This window comes from Myxine glutinosa, unplaced genomic scaffold (assembly GCF_964187855.1).
Source record: "Myxine glutinosa unplaced genomic scaffold, kmMyxGlut1.1 SCAFFOLD_2913, whole genome shotgun sequence".
NCBI classification, from domain to species: domain Eukaryota; kingdom Metazoa; phylum Chordata; class Myxini; order Myxiniformes; family Myxinidae; genus Myxine; species Myxine glutinosa.
Window position 1 is genome coordinate 18,314 of NW_027619007.1, and position 11,821 is coordinate 30,134.

An 11,821-nucleotide genomic window follows, 5' to 3' on the forward strand; every position below is an offset into this window, starting at 1 on the left:
GGCTCAGAATGTAAAGGAGGGTTTACCATGGGAGTTGTTGTATGCAGATGATCTGGTGTTGATTGCGGAAAGTATGGATGGACTGAAGGAAAAAATGAACAAGTGGAAGGAATGTATGGAGACAAAAGGTCTGAAGGTGAATATCGGAAAGACGAAGGTGATGGCAAGTGGTAAAGCATGTGGTGAGGTGGAAAGAACTGGGAAGTGGCCCTGTGCTGTGTGCAGGAAGGGTGTCGGAGTGAACTCCATTCAATGTACAATGTGCGCTGAGTGGGTTCATCAAAAATGTAGTGGTCTGAGAGGGTCATTAACCAGTGTGGCAGCTACATTCAAATGTAAGGTGTGCACAGAGGGAGCTGCAGATGGAGGAAATGTTGAGTTGGATCTTGGAGACGGCGTGAAGCTGGAAGGTGTGAAAACATTTTGCTACCTCGGAGACATGCTGAATGGAGAAGGTGGATCAGACTCGGCAACGGTTGCTAGAGTGAGATGTGCATGGAAGAAGTTTCGGGAACTGAGTGGCATGCTGATGAGGAGGGGAGTGTCGTTGAAGCTGAAGGGAAAGGTTTATGCTGCGTGTGTGAGAAGTGTTATGATTTATGGGAGCGAGACATGGGTAATGAACATAGAGCAGCAACGAAGGCTTGAAAGGGTGGAAATGCGAATGGTTCGGTGGATGTGCGGAGTATCGTTGAGAGAGAGGAAGACAAATGATGAATTGCGAAAGATGATGGGAATAGAGCCTGTGATTGATGCTGTGAAGAGGAACAGGTTGAGATGGTTTGGTCATGTGTTGAGGAAGGATGAAAGTGACTGGTTGAGAAGAGTGATGGAAATGAATGGAGAAGGAAGTAGAGGACGGGGAAGACCGAGAAAGACTTGGCTAAAGATGGTGGAAGAAGAAATGCAGACAAGGGGGTTAACAAGGGGAGATGCAGAAAATAGGGCAAAATGGAGAAGATTGTCATGGGGACCGCAAGGCTAACCCCCGCTCTAGCAGGGAAAATGGCCTTAAAATGCATGTTGTTGTTTGTTCTTTGTTGTTGTTGATGCACAGAACATGATAGTCAATTACAAAGGGATATAGATGCTGATTTACATCATGTTATTGCCAAGAATAATAATAGTAAAAATAAACAAGTAGATTAATGGATGAAATTAACAGATTATGGATAATGTACAAACATGATAGGCCAAATGACCTAAAACTATGTCAGAAAACATAATTACAGGATGATGAGATTTGTGACAACCTTTTGAAGCAAATCTTCATTACATTGATTACACACCTTTTACACAAATAATATAAATAAACATAGGGGAAATACCCCTCGTGCTCACCTGGTCGAATGAACAGTATACTGCACTGACTAAAGGTATTTTAAACCAATTTGAATGGTTGCTAGAAGACAAGGCAGCATGTAGAATCATACTAATATAATCATAAGACTTTCAAAGAAACAAACAAAAAAATACCTATTTTGGGGGCCAACCCCTAACCCCTCCCCCCCCCCCCCCCCCATCATGTATACCTCCTCAGGCCTAATGTTTCTAATGCCTTGAACTAACATTGGTACATCACGGGTGATGAAGATTGTGGTGAAGTTTCATCGAAATCGTGTATGTACATAGTTTCAGAGAAAAGAACAAATACCTATTTTGGGGGGCCACCCCCTAGTAGACCCCTCACGGCCCGATTTTTTTTAATGCTGTGAACAAACTTTGGTACAATACGGGTGATGAAGGTTGTGGTCAAGTTTCATTGAAATCGTGTGTGTAGTTTCAGAGAAAAAAGCAAATTCATATTTTGGGGGGTCAAACCTGGACCTACTTTGACCCCAATTTGTTTAATGCCGTGAAAAAACTTTAGTCACAACACAACAATTATATCAATTGTGCCAAATCTGGTCGCCATCCCATCAGCGGTTTCGGAGAAGAAGTTTCAAGTGTTTACGGACGGATGGACTGACGGACGGACGACGCGCCATCGCATAAGCTCCCCTGAACTTCGTCCCAGGTGAGCTAAAAAAACTAGAGCAAAGTCAGTGGAGGGCAATTGCAAACCCTAATATGCTCCCCACCAAAAACAAAGTTGAAAGATGGCAAAAAGTTCCACCAGGAATGAACTGATATCAAATTGTGAGTTTAAAAAGATTTACGTTTTCACCTTTAGGACCCTAAATCCCCACAACCTGGGGCATGCATTGGTGAAATACATTTTTAAAATCCTTACGTATTACATGAGCCCTCCAATGGTGATTGCATATACAGCACAAAGATTCACTGAAAAATATGCCTGTTGTTGCATTTTTGGTATTTGACCATTTGATTCCACCCCAGGTGGTGGAGGCAAAAATGATACTGCTCTCACACCTTCTTGCCTTGGGTGATCATAACTCCAAAGTTTCGTGAATTTCTGCACAACCGTTTAGGAGGAAATGGCGTGACGGACAGACAGAGCCGATTACAATATCCCCCTGTTGTTTTTAAGCACAAGAATAACTAACAGGGCTTAAAAAAAACAACTTGTCAAAAATTAAGCTTCATTGCAATAAATTATTTAAAATAACAGAGATATATAATGATATTCAATGCAAATACATCAGTACACATTAGTGTACTTTTACATTAATTACAAGGATATTAGACAATGGACAAACACACATGGTATATGTCAAGGGTTCCGATGTGAGTGCTATTTATCAATGTGATCTTCACAAGAGTAACGAGCCCCCTTCCCACACCCTCCTAAACTCACCAACCTAATGTGTGCACCAAATATATACCTGAAATAGATCACACCTTGCAAAAACTTGTCACACCTTAAATTAGACATACATGAGAAAATCTAACTTTGGACATAGTTTAACGAATGAGGGCAAACAAACCAACACATAACTATGCAATAAATTAAGTTTATAAAGAACCACAAGGAAGTTGGACATAGGAGGAGGCCATTTGGGCCATCATGCCTCAGCATCACCAATACTACATTCACTCCATCTGTCACGTTCTTTACTTCATTTCACTGGTGAGGAGCGAAGAGGAGGAAGAGAACAGTGGGGGCAGGGAATAAGGATGTCAGAGTGTGCATAATCACGACACATACAATCCATACCTAAGGTAACTAATAGTCCTGCCAAGATCCATTAGGTATCTAATTCCAGTTTAAACCGACCTCCCATTTCTGCTGCCACTACCTCTCCAAAGAGGCCATTCCATGCATTAACTACTCTCTGAATGAAAGACTCATGCCTTTCCACAATCCCAAGTCTCCTCTTCTTTACTTTCTGTCCATTCTGCTTAAAAAACTTTTCTGCATCTATTTTAACAATACCCTTAATTCTCTTTAACATCTCTAACAGATTCCCTCGTAATTGCCTCCTTACTAATGTATAAGTCTTGTGGCCTTCAGCTCTCCTTGTCGTGGGCTTGTTCAAAGTCTCCTTGTCGTGGGCTTGTTCAAAAGAACTGTCTGGGGCTATACAACAACAACAACAACAACCACCTTGTTTTGTCATAATCCGTCCACAACTTTTTGAAATATCATGCTCGATATCGGTGAAGCTGGTGTAACTTTAAAGGGTGAAGGATCACTTGAAATTTAAAAAAAATAATATTGTATCCAGATCTGGATCTTCACTAACATTGAATCAATTTGTCCTTCTGACACACCAACCCTGTCCGTCAAGTTCTTCTGAATCCGTCCATAACGTTTTCATTAAAAAAAACCAAAAAAAAAACCGCCTTAGAGGCCATTTTTCCCCGCAGAGCAGGGGTTGGCCTTTTTCGGGCACCGAGGTCCCCTTTTTGAAGCAATGTTTTATGGCCGGATGCTCTTCCTGCCGCCAACCCTGTTAGTCGCCTCTTGCGACACACAGGGAATTACCAGTCAACTGGTACTCAATTTGCCGACCTCAGAAGGATGACGGGCTGAGTCAACCCCCCTGACATTAATTCAGCGATCGACCGGGATTCGAACCCAGGATCCTAGGATCCCAAGCCGGCACCCTAACCGCTAAGCCAACACCAGGCGATATATTGTGCGATAAATCATTTTGGCCATATCATTCAATGGTGATGAATCACTTTCAAAATTTTATGATCCAGACCCAGATCCGGATCTTCACCAAAATCTAATCAATTCATCCTCGCCACATACCCAACCTGTCCACCGAATTTTGTCCGAATCCATTCATAACCTTTTTGAGATATCCTGCTCACAGGCAAACAAACAAACAGGCAACCAGACAAGGGTGAAAGCATAACCTCCGTACACATTCAATGGCGGAGGTAAAGACAAGCAAAGCAATTTTTTTTTACAATCTCACACAGAAACTTGAGGATTAATTTATTTGTCGCCGTTTTGAGTTGCAGCTTATCAAAGAAGAAAGCATACATTCGTAAATGACGAGCAGCAACATACATTTGAACCTGAACTCTGAGATCGAGAAAAGATGTGCACCCATTTGGCACCACTAACAGGCTTATGAGATCAATTAAAGCAGATCCTGCTAGTGGCATGGTGTGACTACTTTGGTGGTCATGTCATCACATGCCTTTCATTACCAGTTGGAGGAGGGGTATCTGCCGAGGGTGACGGTAGCTCCCGACGAAACCCCGAGCAGCAGATAGACGGCTGGGAGAGTTTTGCACAGCAGCGGATCATTTCGTTGATGGCACGACCACAACGATCTTGCTGGAAGTTATTCTCTGTAAAAGAGATCAGTGCTCAGACTTGCAAAACTTGCAACTTGCAAAAATGTTCACAGAACAAACGAAACAAACACTACCTTTGTTTATATGTATGAAACTTTAAAATCTCACAACAACAATGCCTGATCATTTAAGCAGCAAATCCAACCATTCAAAACATATAAGAGTCCGTTAATACAATTAAACAGTTTAAACAGCCAATTCCTTTCACTGCAAATGCTCAATGAAGTCCATGCTAACAAAATCAGCTTAATGGTGCAACAGGTTCTGAATTCTGAATTGCTTTTCATTATGCTCAATTAAGCTGAATTGCTTAATTCTTAAACAAGATTCTGAATTGCTTTCAGAATCATTGGAATCTCCTGCGATGAAGCTAACTCTGAGGGCCTTTCACTGTTTCTGTCTTCTACCGACTCCTCTCCGGCCTTGCTCCCCCAGCTCTCTCTGGGCTCTGTCCCCCAAATATTCCTACAGGTCGCACACGATCTGCCTGCAACCCTCTTATGGTTAAACTGCCAAAATCTAGGCTCTCTGCTCATCTTCACTCCTTCATTCCTCTTTTCTCCCGCCTCTGGAACAAACTCCCTCACTCCCTTCAATCCCACTCCTCCCTCCAGGTCTTTAAAACAGCTGTTCTCCACCATCTCTTATCTTCCCCCATCGAAAACCTTGATCTTTTCTACCCCCGCTAATTTCACCCCCAGATCCAATTTTTTTTTGGGAAATCCCGACTTCTTTCTTTCCTGGAAGTTCTAGCAGTGTCCTTGCATTTTATACCTCTCCCACCCCCGCCTTCCCATGCCCTCTCCCTCCCATAGATCTTCCGTTGTCCCTGTTCTCTGCTGTTGTACTTGTGTGCTTCCCTCTCTCTCCCCATCTTGTCTCCCACTCCCTTTATTGTATGCTTTGTGTGTCCGTTTGTGTTTTTTTGTGATTGATGTTAGCTCTTTCACGAGCCTCGATCTCGTATACAAAAAAAAGAAATAAAAAAGTGAAATTACCCGAGTTTTAGATGTGACACAGCATTACAGTACTAGCATGAAGTACATATGTAAGGTAAAAATTGGTTTTATTAACGTCTTAAAATTCCGGAGTAAAACCGTTTTTAATACGCATACAAGTATCTGGGGTCATGAAGAGCAGAGAAATAGTAGGGCAAAAGGTCAACAGACAGAAAATGAGGTGAAGAGGAAACAGCAGGAGAAGAACATGCTGATGCATCACTGTATGAAAACTAGAACGGCACTCGGTGGAGCGCATACCTCCGCCAAGCTGAACAGTTTGCGTTTTGTATCCCACTGATAGGCCAGATCTAGATTTGGACCTGAATCAAAATCTACTCGGCTTGTTCTTGTTGTCTAACCAACTCATCCACCAAGTTTAGTCATAACTCGCTCATAACTTTTTTAAATATCATGTTATATATCACTTTTCGCCCGATCTCTCAATGGTGAAGAATCACTTAAAAATTAAATAATCCTCGTATCCGAATCCATATTCAGATCATCAACAAAATCGAATTGATTAGTCATTGCGACACACATAACCTCTCCACCAATTTTCGTCCGAATCCGTCCATAGGTTTTTTGAGATATCCTGCTATTTATCGTTTTTGGCCCGATCTCCCAATGGTGAAGAATCACTTTTTAAAATTCTACTCGCCAGATCCGAATGCGATCTTCACCAAAATATAATAATTTCATCCTTGTCACATACACTACCTCTCCGCCAAATTTCTTCAGAATCCGTCCACAACTTTTTGTGAGGTGAAAGGGAAACAGGATCTCCGACCTCCGTGGTTGTTGTAAAGGATCGAAATGCGAGAGAGGACACGAGAAAGTGTTGACTCAATGTCCTGGATGTGGGGGAGGAGGAGGGGGGGGGGGGGCAGGGAACGAACAAACAAACATAACAAACAAACAAACAAACAAACAAGAAGACGTCATGCGGAGCACGATACTTGCAAAATACGCCCCCCCCCCCCCCAAGAAAAAAAATTCCATTGATACAGCCAATTGTCCATTTCATCAAGATTAAAATTGACAATCTTGATTAAAGCTCGGTCAATAGGAAGAAAAGTGACGATTTTTCAGATGAAAAATGATTATAGAAGGTTGACCTTGAGTTGACCTTTGACCTTTTGACCTCAAAAATAGTTGGTTTCCCAATTTAGTGACTCGATATGCAAATGCTGTTCAATTTTCAAGTCAATCGGTTGAGAATTGACGGCTTTTTAGATGAAAATGGATGATTTTTAAAATTTGACCTTGAGTTGACCTTTGACCTTTTAACCACAAAAATAGTACGTTTCCCAATTTAGTGACTCGATATGCAAATGCTGTTCAATTTTCAAGCCATCCGGTTGAGAATTGACGGCTTTTTATATGAAAATTGCTGATTTTAAAAATTCGACCTTGAGTTGACCTTTGACCTTTTGACCACAAAATAGTATGTTTCCCAATTTAGTGACTTGATATACAAATGCTGTTCAATTTTCAAGTCAATCGGATTTAAAATGGCGATTTTAGAAATTTGACCTCCAGATGACCTTTGACCTCACAATCAATAGGCTTCTCAATTGGGACGACTTATACAACGTGGTGAAGTTTCGTGACGATTGGTTTAGAATTGTGACCTGTAGGCCGGTGACAGACAGACAGACAGACAGACAAACAGACAGAACCACAAACGGAACCGACCTATATACTTGAAAATTCTTCGATTTTGCAAGTAACAAACAAACATGAGAGTGTAGCGGTTACCGCTGGATGCACACAATCGCCTTGCACCGGCCAGAACACGGCCAGACGCGCCTCCCGGGCATGCCCGGACTCACTGTTCCCGGGCACGCCCGAACCTCCCGGGCACGCCCGGTCTCGTCTTTCCCGGGCATGCCCGCTCTCGCCTTTCCAGGGCTCGCCCAGAGCGTCCGGGCATGCCCGCTATCGCCTTTCCAGGGCTCGCCCAGAGCGTCCGGGCATGCCCGCTATCGCCTTTCCAGGGCTCGCCCAGAGCGTCCGGGCATGCCCGCTCTCGCCTTTCCAGGGCTCGCCCAGAGCGTCCGGGCATGCCCGCTATCGCCTTTTCAGGGCTCGCCCAGAGCGTCCGGGCATGCCCGCTATCGCCTTTCCAGGGCTCGCCCAGAGCGTCCGGGCATGCCCGCTATCGCCTTTCCAGGGCTTGTCCAGAGCGCCCGGGCACGCCCAGCCTCGACTTGCCAGGCCGCAGCCAAACACGCCCGGGCAGGTCCAGACTCGCCTTTCCAAGGCTCGCCCTTGACACCCGGGCATGCCCGGTATAGCTTTTGCCGGGCAAACTTCCCGACATAAATGTGTATATATATTGCTGCCCGATAAACGGGCTTGTCAGAATACCTGAGCTGTTTTGTTTCAATAAAGCAACTCGGACGAATTCCGTCTTTGGTCGCGTCAATTCTTTCGACTCGCGTTGGAGCGCAGCTCCTTCAAGAGAACAGATTCAGTAAGAGAGTTTCACATGTGAAAGAAGCGGTGGGGAGGAATAAATGTATCTGAGAAGAAAGTTTAGAAAGGAAAAGGGTTTCTCAGTGAATGTGTGCAGCCTGAACTGGCAAGGGTTGTGCAGAGAGCCAAGAGGATGCAAGGAACGCCAGTATGGAGTCGGTGAAACTGCAAAGCTGCAAAGTCACCACGAGAAAGAAGCAGCACCAAGGTGGATTGGATGGGGAACAGCAGGAGCAGTCTGCAGAGGGAGCCATATTCTGTGCCACTTCAGGTGAAGGCATAGTGCATCGTTATAAGCTGAGGATGGTTTAAGCTGAGAAAGAACAGGACTTGGCCCTGCAGAGAATTCTGAGGTGGCAGTTGGCTTTGGAAGCGAGCTTAGAGATATGACCTTCCCAAGAAAGGTTATAGGTAATGGTGAGGTGAGGATCTCCAGACTGTACGATATATCTCCCAGAAGCGGACGGCGTAAATAAATTGGAGGATTTGCCAAACAATCCTTATAGAGGGGCAAAGTGAGAGTATGGATTAAAATAATGTTCCATTTAGATGATCAGTTGCTTATTTTCTCAAGATTGACAGAAAGGGATGCTGCTGCTCCTCCCTGGGATAGGGGTGGCGGACGATCCTACACAGAGTGGAGTCATATGCACAGTGATGCAATGGATTTTCAAGAGATCATTGATATACACCATGAACAGCATCTGTCCCAGAATACTTCCTCGAGATACTGGTCTGCAGAGGTAGACGATGGGAAACAAGGGTTACGCCTAGGTCCCCGGTCGGTGAAGTGATGTGAGTTGACAAAGTGGAAGACGCAAGGCGGCCATCTTGGATTTTGACGTGGCGACCCAATTTTCAATAGCGTTCTTCCTTATGCCTAGATACACCCACACACCAGATTAGAAGTTGGTACTTCGCTTATTTTTCAAGATATTCCACTCACAAGGTTCAGATATACATGGCGGCGGCCATCTTGGATGTTGACGTGGCGACCCAATTTTCAATAGCGTTCTTCCTTATGCCTAGATACACCCACACACCAGATTAGAAGTTGGTACTTCGCTTATTTTTCAAGATATTCCGCTCACAAGGTTCAGACATACATGGCATCAGACATACATGGCGGCGGCCATCTTGGATTTTGACGTGCGTTGCACCCACACACCACATTAGAATTCGGTCCTTCGCTTACGCACACACGCCCGCCCGCACGCACGCACGGACGGACGGACACACGGACGGACGGACACACGGACGAAGGGGAAAACCATAGTCCCCCTTTCGCTCTGCGGTGCGACGGGGGACAAAAAACAAATCCAAAGAAACCCACTTCATGCCAACATGAAGGAAATGTTATTGCCAGTTAGCAAGACACACTGTATGCCATTAGATTTCCGTTGGAAGAAGGCTAACTGGTCTATAGTTGAAGTGGTCAGTTTTGGCATCATTCTTACAAACCAATTTCCACCAAAGTTTGTATAAATCCTCAGGGTACCCATGGAAAGGTCAGGGGCACAAAATAACCGACTCATCCTCCCCCACAAGGGTGGGGAGACGATTTCTGATTTTCCCCTATACAGGTGGAATAGTGCAAGTGCTTTACTGCCCCCTGCTGGAGATGGGGGGTATTGAGGGTGAGGAACCAATGCCAATTCTGAAAACATATTCCTCTCACTCCCATAGGGAGCAGGTATTACTAGTAAAATATAAAAAGTGCTCAAGTTAATAACATTTTGAATGACTCAGAAAATTGCTAAATGACATGTGCATTGCTGTAACATCGCACAGCTTGACGTTGCGCTTCTTCATGTCAGTTGCACAATTTCTGGTAGACCCGGTCAGAATTGCAGAAGAAAACCAACCAAATCATGGTATCTATCAATTTCAACTTCCTGAGTATAAAATGTACGGCTATCAAAGATAGATCTTACCTTGTAGGCACTTTTGAATGGCGCATGCTTGCTTTTTGCATGGATCTCTCTTTGTGGACATACCTGGGAATATTAAAAAATATATACATATATGTATAAACAGCAGACATAAAATACCAATATTACAAATTCAAAACACCAGGAAAAATACATTTACTGTTAAAAAAAATTGATGAAATCAATGGATGCTGAATGATGTGGGAAGCAAGGAGAAGCTGTTTTGGCCTTCAACCCACCACTCTGCAGGTATGGCTTTTGCGCCGATGAAGGGCTAATGTCCAAAATGTCAGATTATCCTTTCGTCCCACGGCAGTTAGCATACCTCCATCAACGTCCTATTGATTGCATCCACTGTTATATCTGTTCACCTGTCCACCGACATGGTGACACAGCAACTCTAGTTCTACCTTCTCCTGCATTTAGCCTTTTCTGGTGGCCTTGCCAAATGCATGCACGGGTTGGTAAATTTCATCGTCTTTGGCCCCAAAACTGTACATTTCTGGACTTAAATCATGGGAAAGTTAAATATGATTACATTTACTCAGGAGTATGATTAAACTCACAAACATGATAAAAATCGGAACTGCTCACAGCTTACAAGGCCATTATCTGTCGCTAAATGGAGGACTTCTCTTCCTTATTTTGTTGTAAAGCGAATGCCCATTCCTTATGTGTGTGGAGTAATGTCACCTGACTGCCCCAGTATCATATTTCTCCCTCTCTTTGTCTTGGATTCTGTATAATCTAAAGCTCAACATTATTGGCATCTCTCACGATGAGGCCAAAACAGAAGACATACAATCTCTGTTTTCGTACCACTTCTCCGAGTCTAGTCTCCTCTGCTCTGCTCTCTCACTCCTAGGGTGGTCCCTCAGGACCATTTGTTCTTCCATCAACCTTCTCCTGGTTAAATTCCCAAAATTCAGGTTAGCTACCAAACTACACTCTTTTGTACTTTGCTTACATGTGTGGAATTGCCTTCCAGAGGCAGCTCAATCACACTCTTCACTCCAGGGCTTCAAAGCAGGTGGTGACCACAATCTCACATCATCCCCCATCCATACCATGATCGTTTCTACCTCATTAACTCTATTCACCAGACTCGGTGGTGTAATGCCGCTCTGAGTCTGGAAGGTCGAACCTCGACCGAGTCATACCAAAGACTTTAAAAATAAATGGTACTGTTATGAAATAGTGGTAGAGGAATATCTAGACCCAGGTAGCTCTGCATAGGTAGGTGTCCGGCTGTCGTGATAGGGAACCTCACCTGTAATCAGTTCTGTGTGTAGCCCGAATGTCGGATAAAGCTTGTATCTTCGTCCCCGCCATGAGGGGGCGGGGCATGCTAATTAGTACAGGGATTATGGGTAAAATTCCCTTGTGTGTCGTTCCCTCTGTGAGCAACCCAGTGTCCCTTATGGCAATACATCCTATAGACACTTAGATAGGCCCATTAGCACACCACACATTAAATAATTCCCCCCGCCGCCACAATGACTTTGGAAGAACCAACAAGCAATAGCCATGCCCAGGAGAACGTGTGATTGGTTGGGGGTAAGAAGCTGGCCACTGATTGGTGAAAGGAAGGTGGAAGGAAGCGGCACACTGATTGGCCACCGACCGTTGCCACCTCGGCCAATCAGTGCGGAAGGTGCGAACATTCGGCCAATCAGTGCAGAAGGCGCAAAA

At 44.3% G+C, this 11,821-nt stretch overlaps 1 non-coding gene across 1 annotated transcript; it reads right to left on the bottom strand.

Annotated features, from left to right (window-relative positions):
* Nucleotides 1-1,514: 1,514 nt before the first annotated feature.
* On the bottom strand, nucleotides 1,515-10,777 carry LOC137428128 (uncharacterized). The gene is made up of 4 exons (XR_013621700.1): nucleotides 10,133-10,777; nucleotides 4,570-4,713; nucleotides 3,390-3,481; nucleotides 1,515-3,028 (listed from the first exon to the last, which is right to left on the bottom strand). It is a non-coding gene; the product is annotated as an uncharacterized LOC137428128 (transcript).
* Between the last annotated feature and the right edge of the window lie 1,044 nt (nucleotides 10,778-11,821).